The sequence below is a fragment of the Neopsephotus bourkii genome, unplaced genomic scaffold, assembly GCF_033783945.1.
Source record: "Neopsephotus bourkii isolate Nb327-2 ecotype Australia unplaced genomic scaffold, CSIRO-AGI_Nbou_v1 NB_53, whole genome shotgun sequence".
Taxonomy (NCBI): domain Eukaryota; kingdom Metazoa; phylum Chordata; class Aves; order Psittaciformes; family Psittacidae; genus Neopsephotus; species Neopsephotus bourkii.
The window spans coordinates 10486636-10497823 of NW_026900570.1; the positions used below are offsets into that span (position 1 = coordinate 10486636).

The 11188-nt window shown below is 45.0% G+C and overlaps 1 long non-coding RNA gene across 4 annotated transcripts; it reads left to right on the forward strand.

Moving 5' to 3' along the window:
- The first annotated feature begins 229 nt into the window (after positions 1-229).
- LOC133210818 (uncharacterized) lies at positions 230-8590 on the forward strand. 4 transcript variants are annotated; one of them, XR_009725035.1, is made up of 3 exons: positions 1475-2056; positions 7881-8223; positions 8450-8590. It is a non-coding gene; the product is annotated as an uncharacterized LOC133210818 (long non-coding RNA). The 4 variants fall into 4 exon arrangements; XR_009725036.1 differs by lacking the exon at positions 1475-2056 and adding an exon at positions 230-1267 and having other exon boundaries at positions 7881-8590; XR_009725033.1 differs by having other exon boundaries at positions 7881-8590.
- The last annotated feature ends 2598 nt before the right edge of the window (positions 8591-11188 follow it).

Below are 11188 nucleotides of genomic sequence, written 5' to 3' on the forward strand. Positions count from 1 at the left end.
GAAGTTGGGAAACTCCTCCCATTTCCCCAGGCTTGCCCCAGTGGCCACCCTGCCTCCCAGACACGTTGGTGTCCTGCTGACTTTCTTACCCTTATTTAACATCTTTTGGCTTAAATCCCATTTCTTATGGCTTTGGCTGGAAAGGAAAACGATGCAGAGGGAGGCTTCTGCCACATGCGAGAGACAGCATAGGGGTTCCCCAATGCTTCCCAGGCTAGAGCGTGTCCTCTTGCCTGTCCCACCTGCAAGATGTATGCTGCTGAGGTAAGCTCAAGCATTTACTCAGCTTTCAAAGAATCCCTGCTGGAGCTGAGAGTCATGAGTATCAATAGTATTTCACTGAAGCTGTTATTTACACAACTGGTGTGAGTATCATGGCAAGCTTATGCAGAGGCGTGGATGAGGGTTGTTTAAAGTGGATTTCAGAAAGAATACAGGAATTCATAATTCAGCTTTATGAACTGCAAACCAGGCAGCTACAACTTGAACAATGGGCTATTCGGTAACTTGTCACATAACCTGCCCACCATACAAAGGTATTACCCATCCTCAAAGAGGCTGCTCTACCTGTGTTTTAAGGGTTATACCTGAATGTAGTTATTTCTCTTGAGTTTTGCTCTCCTATATGGGTAGCAGCTGGAGAGCATCCTTTCTGATCATATTTTGGTCTTATTTTTAATTCATTTCCCCCACCTTAGAGTATTCATCAGCTGCTGTAGCCTCTTGTTTCAGACAGCTGCTAGATCCTGGCTGATGGACTTTATTGATTTCTCCCTCTGATCTTGCAAATCTTATTTCAAATTCATCACCTGCCAGGGCCGTTCTGGGAGCTTGAGCTTCACTGCAGCTTGTTACGGATGGGGGGAGCTCTCCTATGGGCTTTCTAGTGCCACCAGCTGCAAAGCCCCTGCTCTGGAGCAGCCCACCCTGATGCTCTGCGAGGTCTCGGATCAAACCTTGACCCCTTCCCCTCCCACAGCCCCCATGCATGGCTGTGCCCAACACTGTGGAGTGCCAGCACTGGCCGCGCCGCGCTGCACTGCAATGTGGAAGAGGGGAGACAGGAGCTGTGCGCAGCCAACATCGGGGTTGGTGGCCCCAGCTCAGTGGGTGGCAAGCCCCTGTCCCAGCCCACCTCCAGCCTTTCTTTCTTCACACACGAATTACGGTCCCGTCCCCTCCACTGCAACGGAAATCCTGAAAACCTGAACCAGATGCACGGTTTCACCTGAGTTTACAGACAGCCTGGAAGCAATAACTCTGGGAGGTATAAACTGCTCCTTTCATCGTAATAAGATGTTAATGGGGGAAAAGCCCCGCTGCTCCAGGCAGTCTTCTATTAATGCTGCCTCAGCAGCTGGGAAAGGGGCATCTGCTGGATCAGTTTCCACAATGCCCACCCCCATGTGTCTCCCCCGGTCTGTGGCTCAGAGTCTCCAGTTCACGCATCCCCCTGGCATGGTCCTGGTCCCTGGGACAGGGACAGCTCAGGATCCCCAAGGTCTTCAGTGAGGGCTGTGGGCAGCAGCACACAGCACTCCTCAGAAGGCGGAACAAAACATCTGTTTGCCATCACTTTGGGTCACTTACGGCATTTTGATGCTCTCTTCTGCAACATTTTATTTTAAGCAGCCTGGTGATACTCCCATGCAGAGTGCAACAGAAGTGCAGCTTGCTCCTGGTTTATGCATTTCAGCTGAGGTTGCCTAATAACTTGTGAAGTTCACAGAGCATGCTCCCCTCTGATGCAAGGCCAGGCACAAAAGCATTGTTTCCAGCTCTCATGTTGCCGGTCACAAGCCAAGCTGCTCTGCTCTGTCCCTTGCTTTCTATGGGAACAAATGGTTGGGCAAAACCAAACTGACCTTCTACTTGAAGTAAAAACTGACCTGCAACTTCAGAAGCCAGGCTGCAGTTTCTTAACATGCAGCATGGGATTAGAGGAGCAAACCCAGCCAGTGCCCTCCTCTGCAGTACTCTCTACCTGCTTGCTTTTCTTGTCGTGGACAGTCCACACACACAGAGCGTGGCTTGGGCAGCATTAAGGAACAGAGAGGTAATGTATTTTCTGCTGGGCAACCTTATCTGCTCTGATTACGCTGGGTTTTCAGCTAAGGGGGACTGTGAAGGATAATTACCATCATGTGTTACGTGAGATTACAGGGTTGCTTTCCAACTAATGACACTAGGAGAACGAAGGAGTTGTTAATATTTAATCAGACTCTTGGCTTAACAATTGGATAAATGAGGTGTGTAATTACACAGTTACAGAAGACATTTCAGATAGGAACTGTACTGTTATTAACAGTGAAGGTGAAAGCTGGTGAACATCCACCGTTCAGTCCTATCAAGCACGTCATTAAAAAAGATCTTCAGCACAACAGCCTAACAGCATGTCCTGTGAGATGGTGAACAAAGGCTTCAGCTGCTTTCAAGATAAAAATTCCTGCTTGGCCAAGAGGTTCCAATGTAAGAAAAATACCAGACCAGATGTTTCGTTGATGTGGCAAGCTGTAATCGGGGCAACTAGGGAACGTTTAAATACGTACACAGATTATACCACGTGTTTATGGCTGTGCTTTATGTATCATTTCTCAGCAGTCAGGCAGTTATTTTCCCTAGGTTATTCATTTTAAATTTTATAGGAAACAAAAAGGTACCTTTTAATTCAGTGTAGTTCTTACCTGCCCAGTGCAGCTTTAAAACAAATGTTAGTCCTAACAGGCAAGGTGGTGTGTTTGATTGCAAAGTACGGTTCAGAATGAAAACAGAGATGCTGCCTATAATAATATTGTTTGTCTGTTCTTTTAATCCTGTACTTTATCTCACCTCCTTAAAAACATTTTATTTTTAAAAGTGATCTTGATTTTAAAAGACTGAAGTAGCTGCAGTTCTGCAGTGCTCCACTAAAGTGAGCACTGATTCTCTTGAGAGTCAATTAGTGGGATATTGGAACGTTAACATCAGAACCAAAGAACTTCTTCACCAGCACAATTGCGGGTTAGTGATATGAATCTGGATAATGTGTGAAATTAAATCTTAGAAATGCTTTGCACAATGCAATGAGGCAGAATTCAGGCAATAATGTGGTTTCTCAGATGGGAGGCTGATGCAAGAAGCACATTGGTCGGCAGATGCTATGAGCATTAGTGATCTCCTCCTCTTCCCAGCTAACAATCCTGAGAAGTTTGCAGTGATCCAGGTCTGGATGCACAGACACTGTTGAATTTCTCAGCCTCCGGTTCTAAGTGTGACTAGATGTCATCACCTGTAGGGTGTGCTTTGAGATCAGGGGTAAATATGTCCCGTCAGCATCACATTAATGCTTTTCTTCTAGAGACATTTTTATTTCAAAGAGCTAATATAATCAGAGAAAAGGCTTGCATGCTCACTGCTCAGCTGACTGCTGGTGTGGTGCCAGTGGCTGAGCTGCACCATGAGTTGTCAGGTCCCCCTGGCATGTGCTTGCACATTGGTTCATCTTTAACAATTTGCACTTGGTATTGAGCTCATGCTGTGGAAAGAGCAGAACCCTTTAACTATAATGATGCAGAGCCAATAGAGATAACCAGGAAAATAAGCTCTCACCCCTAGCAAGGTTAAGATACTTATATGGCATGTTTGGCATAGAACTGTAAAAAAGATATAAAGAAATGCACAGCTCGAATAATTTCCTATGGCATGTTACCAGTGATCCAGTTTAATGCAACCTGTTTCTGCATCCTCTTTCTTCTCTGCCTCACCTTGAGTCTGCCAATCCTGTCTTACCCAAACTAAAACAATTTTCCTCTATTCTTTGTCATGCACCTTCCTAAGTCTACAGCTACCAGCCTCACAGACTGTGCCTTCCAACCTCCTTGCTCTTATGTGATACCCACCTCCTTGTGCTGCCCATTCCTTCTGGCACTTTTGTAACATTGCCACCAAGAATATCTTACAGCTCTCGTTCCTTTTCAAGACATCGTTCCTCTGCTTTGTTGGCCCTATGGGCTACCTCCAAATTCCTGGATGAAATACAGTTTAGAAACCCAGGAACCTTGGCTCTGTAATGTTTGAACATTGCCCAATCAAGCTAAGATATATTAAAACTGCTTGGTTAAAATACCTCTTTCCTTTTCTGCTGAGAACTCACCCTCATGACAACTCCATCCATGAACTGTCCAGGCTTGCACATTCCCTGAGGAAGGACCACGTATGGCACTGGGCTGTGAAACACTTCATACCTTTATATCCCTGTGGAAGTGAAATTAGCAGCACATAAGGCTTTCCACTCCCACCCTGTAGACCCATACCAGCCTGCCCTCTGAGGGGTGAGAGCCCAAGTGGTGAAACCTCTTTTGGCCCATTCAACACAGTTTTTCAGTGAGCAGCAGTGTGCTGGCTGCTGGGTTTGCAGTGGGGTGAACAGAGAGCTGCCTACAAGGTCCTGCCTGTGGGGAGCAGGGGCATGGTGATACATAATTTCCTCTAACAGAGTCCAGCCTCCTCTCGATGCATTACTCTTAAGAGATGGTTTCATTATCTCTAAAGCTTTTTATTGCATCACATCCCGTTAGTCAAGACATGATCTGTGCCCAGTGCTACTGCAACAGTTATGAAAAAGGCCTTTGCTGTTGGCTTTTGGAGGAAGGTCCAAGACTGACAGAGGGATTTTTCTAGGTAAGGCAAGCAGGATTCATTTGTTAATTAACATTTGTGGCACCCTAAACCCAGAAAATGCTGCTTATATACTCACATATTAGTTAATGCCAAAGCGGCTGGCACCTAAACCCTCTGAAGCCCTAATGACTTGGTCTGCAAATTCCAGATCTACTCTATCTATAAAATTAAAAATAAAACAGAAAGACATTGAGTCCTGCCATGTCAGCAAGCCTCCTCTGATCCCATGTGTGGGGTACTCACTTTTGTACCTCTTGGAGGTTTTAAGTCTCAAACACTGCAAAGCCAGTGACCATGAAGTGCTTACAGCATGAATGAATAAAACATATATTTCACAGAATCACAGAATCCCAAGGGTTGGAAGGGACCTCAAAAGATCATCTAGTCCAACCCCCCTGCAAGAGCAGGGTAACCTAGAGTACATCACACAGGAACTTGTCCAGGTGGGCCTTGAATATCTCCAACGTAGGAGACTCCACAACCCCCCTGGGCAACCTGTTCCAGTGCTCTGTCACTCTCACAGTAAAGAAGTTTTCCTGATGTTCACATGGAACCTCCTATGCTCCAGTTTACACCCATTGCCCCTTGTCCTATCACTGGACATCACTGAAAAAAACCTAGCTCCATCATCCTGACACTCACCCTTTACATATTTGTAAACATTGATGAGGTCACCCCTCAGTCTCCTCCAAGCTAAAGAGACCCAGCTCCCTCAGCCTCTCCTCATAAGGGAGATGTTCCACTCCCTTAATCATCTTTGTGGCTCTGCGCTGGACTCTTTCAAGCAATTCCCTGTCCTTCTTGAACTGAGGGGCCCAGAACTGGACACAATATTCCAGATGCGGCCTCACCAAGGCAGAATAGAGGGGGAGGAGAACCTCTCTTGACCTACTAACCACACCCTTTCTAATACACCCCAGGATGCCATTGGCCTTCTTGGCCACAAGGGCACATTGCTGGCTCATGGTCATCCTCCTATCCACCAGGACCCCCAGGTCCCTTTCCCCTTCGCTACTTTCCAGCAGGTCAGTCCCCAACCTGTACTGGTACATGGGGTTGTTCTTCCCCAGATGCAAGACTCTACACTTGCCCTTGTTGAATTTCATCGAATTTCTCCCCCCCAACTCTCCAGCCTGTCCAGGTCTCGCTGAATGGCAGCACAGCCTTCTGGTGTGTCAGCCACTCCTCCCAGTTTAGTGTCATCAGCGAACTTGCTGAGGGTACACTCAGTTCCCTCATCCAGGTCGTTGATGAAAATATTAAACAGCACTGGTCCCAGCACCGACCCCTGAGGGACTCCACTAGTCACAGACCTCCAGCTAGATTCTGCCCCATTGACCACAACTCTCTGCCTTCTTCCTTCCAACCAGTTCTTGATCCACCTCACTACCTGATCATCAAGCCCACACTTCCTTAGCTTATCTATGAGGATGCTGTGGGAGACAGTATCAAATGCCTTACTGAAATCAAGAAAAACCACATCTACCGCTCTACCATCATCCATCCACCTAGTTACTTCCTCATAGAAGGCTATAAGGTTGGTCAAACATGACTTCCCCTTGGTAAAACCATGTTGGCTGCTCTTAATGACCCCCTCATCCTTGATATGTCTAGAGATGGTGTCAAGAATAAGTTGTTCCATCACCTTTCTAGGGATGGAGGTAAGGCTGACCTGTCTATAGTTACCCGGGTCCTCCTTCTTGCCCTTCTTTATAGACTGGCATGACATTTGCCATCCTCCAGTCCTCAGGCACCTCTCCTGTTTCCCACGACTTACCAAAGATGGTGGAGAGTGGCCTATGTTGAAATACGTAGAATGATTCAAGGTCATTGCCTTGTAGATTTCTGCTGATTTGGCACATCAGTAACTTATGCACTGTCTGGCTTTGCATGTTGTACTGGGCTATTTACTCGTGGCCTCAAATGAAACATGGGCCACAGCAGCCCTTCTGCTCTGTGCCCTCCCTCAGTGAGGCAGGTTGCTTTGCAACAGGAACACACAGTGACAAATGCCACCTCATGAACATTTGAAGCAGTGCACACAGATACACATGGATGAGCAATTCTCAAGGAAATATGAGTTGCTGTTATTGTGGTGCTTGGGAGTATATCTATCTGCCAAACTGATACCTTCATTTCTCTAGTTGTGATTTGCAAAAGCAGCTTTCATGGGCTTCATGAAGTCAGTTTGTTTCTGGCTTCTCCTTTGAAGAAGTCAGTGTCACCCAGACCTCACAGAGCTCTCAGCTGGATGCATATGTTGGCTGTCCTGCTCAATCCTCAGTGAGCTAATTGTGTTTGTTTGCATTTAACCTCCTTTGAAGGGAGAAAATCCAGCAACTTATCATATCTCTGTGTTGAGCCAGGGGGTTTCTTCCATGGGTTTATCCCACAGCCCCCTAATGATAGTTTAGAGACACCAGCTACCCCTGTATGCCGTAACTCCCAAAGAAAAGAAGTAAAAAGAGGTTGCAGAGTGTGGATAAACTTCAGAGCACTTCTTACCTTTTAATGAAACTAAGTATCAAAAGTAAATCTGCTAATGTGGTTGACACTAACCAGTGGAGAGTAATCAAAAGGCTTACAGAACTTGCTTTGAAGGTTTGAATAAAGAAGGGTTTTTTTTCCAGTGCTTCAAATCCTGGTCAATGGACATGTTAAGTCAAATGCAATCAATGAAATGCAGAGAAGCAGACTGGCTGGGGAAGCCCAAGGAGAGGGAAGATCAGCAATCAGCTTGTATTTTGGCAGGGAGATGGTTGCAAGCCTGAACTCACTTCAGCATAAAGAGACAAGTGAAATAAAGCAGTATTGGGTTTCTCACTTATCTTTTATCTATAGGGTTTAATTTTTATTTGAAAAAGAATAGACGGATGTTATGCAACATTTTTCTAGTACTCCAGCTGTGGAAAACAAACCACATCTGGTACATAAAATAACAACGAAATTACCTGAAAGCTTTACTGTTCTTAAAAGCAGCTACAAATAAGCGTTCAAATAACTTGCTGGAATAGAGTAGATCCAATTTGTCAGATAATAGTACATAAGCTTAGAAGGAGGGAAAGATGAAGCCAAGAGAAATATTGCACTTCAGAGAGTTCAAATAAAGAGGTTCCTTTCAACCAAACTTCTGTGGGCTTGCAAGGCATAAATTACACAAACAAGATTTAAAAACAGGAATGCAAGAATCAAAGAGCAAAATTAAAAGCTCTGTGTTCCAGCCATGCAACAAGTGTGCTGCAGATGTCAGAGGCCTGTGTTTAAGAAATCCCCTGGTCTGGATGCACAGTTTCCAGTGTGTCCTGCTGGCATGCATCTGCAGGTGGGTTGTAACAAATGTACTGTCAGCTATGTAAAATACACAGCTTGTGAGAAGACGAAATACTGTAAATCTGGCAATGATGCTTTCCCTTGTGTTTCTGTAATGAAGCTGCTATTCCGTAGTGTTTCTGAGTGAGGAGCCACCCATGGCCTGAGAGCTGTCACACTCCATCCCAGCAAAGAGCCACCTCTTTTCCCAGTTCCTTTCTCACGCTGGTGCTCAGGCTTCCAGTGAAGCACAAGGTAACTCAGTGCATCTAAAAATGGAGCAGCTCATCTTAACTATAGCTGACATTTGGGTTCGAAGGATGTATCCCACTTTCATGGTCCATTATACCCTATTTGGGTGAAAAGACCTGAGCTGCCAAAGCAGCAAGGAGTAACAAAAGTGAAAAAGGCATATTGGAATGATTCAGCTGAGGGAAATTGTCAAGAACTATTGATTTGTTTCTTTGTTTTTATGTTTCAGGTGATTTCTAAAGCTACAGTTTGATAATGTTCTTAAAATATGTCAGACTTCACACGTTAAGTGGTAGAAAAACGCCGTGCCTCCTACACTCACAGCCGCGGGAGAAGCATGTTGTGATGACTAAATAAAGCCCTTCCTGCAGTTGGGTTGTTCTTGATTTAAATATTTTTATCTAGCAAAGAATAATAAAACATCAGTCAATACAGATTCCAGATGAATGCAAGAAGAATACAAATTAAAGGCTTTGCTGACAGCCTAAACGAGAGTTTTTGATGCAGGCCTGTAGGCTTAACATTAAGGATTGAATTCTCTTTTAAACAAACTCCCCTTTACATCACCTCCATAGTTGTGATGGACCTTATTGTGGGAGTAAATTACACACTCACTTAATCTGAGAGGGTTTAGATTAAATGTGAAGTGTCATCCTGGGGGTGGAGGGGATGGGCTGGCTGGGGAGAGCGAGGTGGCAAGTGGAGATCCTGTGTACGAGCCCAGCATGAAATCAAATTAACTAGTTCTGCTTTGGGTACATTTTGCTCCTTGGAATGTCTCTGGGTCTGAGTTGAATCCTGCGATGGGAAATGCTGATTGTCCGCACCTTCTCCCTCCTGCACAAAAGGTGTGACGTTTTTGGAGTGCAACACTGCAGGAGCAAAGCATGGGAAGGCAAGCATCAAATGCAGTTTTGTGCCAGTGGCAGCTGCAGTTTTATTTCTGTGTCTGAGTGATAAATGACAGGAATTAACAATTTTCTTCCAACTCCCTTGGAAGATGTATTCTATAGAATGAAAATAGAAACACTGAATTATTAAGAATCACGCCTCTTACATATGAAAATGGTACAGTGTCATGTTAAATACACCATATTAAGAGGTCAATTACAGACCTATTTTGAGTTAATGGGATTACTTCTTTTTTTATTTGACATTTTAAATGCTGTCATTCAAGGTGTACTGGAGATCAAAGAAATAGAAAATAGAGTCATCCAGTTAAAGGTAGTCAGTGCTTGCAGAATGCCTGAGAGCAATGCCAGAGGGTGAGAGGGTGAGACGGGGCAAGGGCTGAGCAGACAGCATCCCTTTCTTCCCATCTACATTGACTCCCCTGTGTGCGTCAGTGAGAAATGCCATTTTTATGGAACATTCCCTTTATTTGAATAGACAATGAAATAAGGCAAAACATATTTGGGCCCTGGCTCCAAACATAGCCCTGATTTCATTAAATATTACAGCATTTTCTTTAAATCCTATTTGGATCAGTGGAAACTGAGTATATACAAAAGGTCTGAGCACAGTATTGCAACTGGTCAAGGTACAATTGTTGCATTAGTCACTGGACACTTGTTTGACCACAGATTTGTATTGGAATCGGCTCCAAAGGGCAACAGCTAGAGAGAGCTTCTCTACTCTTCAAAGGATTTGCTGCTCCTGTGATGCCCCTGGAATACTAATGCACATGGAAATTGGCCCCCTCTGTTACAAGAGAGGAGACGGCTGTAAAAAGGAAGCCTGTGGACCAAAGGACAAGTCAATAAATGAAGCACTAGGAGTATTTCATCATCCAAGTACAGTCCTGCCCACACATCCCCTGGGACCTTTCCTAGCCCTCTCTTTCCATGCTGCCCAAGCACATGTCCACACTGGTGAGCTGGATTCAGCTGGAAGATCAACCTGTGAAGAAACCCAATGGGATGGTTTTACAGGCACAAGTTACTCCTGGCGAGATTCTGACTAGACTCTCACAACAAGAACACTGCTGTAATTTCCCCAGGGAAGTGGTGGATTCCCCAACACTGGACACTATGAAGATTTGGCTGCACCAGATGATCCTTGAGATCCCTTCCAATCTGATGTTCTATGATTCTGTGATTCCAGTTGACTTATTCTTTCCCATGTGGCATAAATTTCTGTCCAAAATTGATACATATCTATAGTCTCCTTTTGCCAGGTCTCTAAACAAAGTGCATACAGGACTTTCATATTAGGAACACTGATTGCATTATAGACATGCCAGATGGCAATATTTGTCACCAGAGTTACTGCTTACTTAGCTAAAAAGACGATCCATACAGTGCGTGACGGGGAATGCATTTATGCTGTACAGAAGAGCCTGGCAATGGTTTAGCTCACACTCGCCTCTGTGCACACGATGCCACTGCACTGTCTGCCCTGAAGAGACTATGCCCTTCTCCAAACAGTACTCCTGCATCAGTGCAGTCCTCACAGCTCAATTTGCATACCAGAACAGGCATAAATTCCTTGATTCACCTTGTCTGGTCACACTTCAGGTTTCCAAAATGTTCTGGGACAGGGATTTCTTTTATTTTGGTGATTTGCTCCCTGCAGAGTCAAATATTACCTAACAAAGAAAACCACCAGCTCCTAAGCAACTCCAATGCTTGCACATTACTTTGAAAACTGAATTGGGCATAAGATTAGGAATGTTACATTTCCAGTTGGTGTAACTGGGTCTTCTCTCTGGGTAGCTGCTAGGACTGACTGGTGGATGTCACTGTTAACATTAGGAGGGGACTTCTCATCCAGAGCTTTGCCGCAGAACCCACATCACCACCTCCTGCTGCTGCTGGGGCAGTATCCTGTGGTGCCAGGTCCTGCACCGGAGGGATGCCGGCAACCAAGCCAGCCTCCCGGCTTAGGAATATGAGTCATTTATTTTCCTGTAAACTGGACCACAAGACCATTCATTTCCTGGCACTTTCTGACTCTTGATCTTATCCCA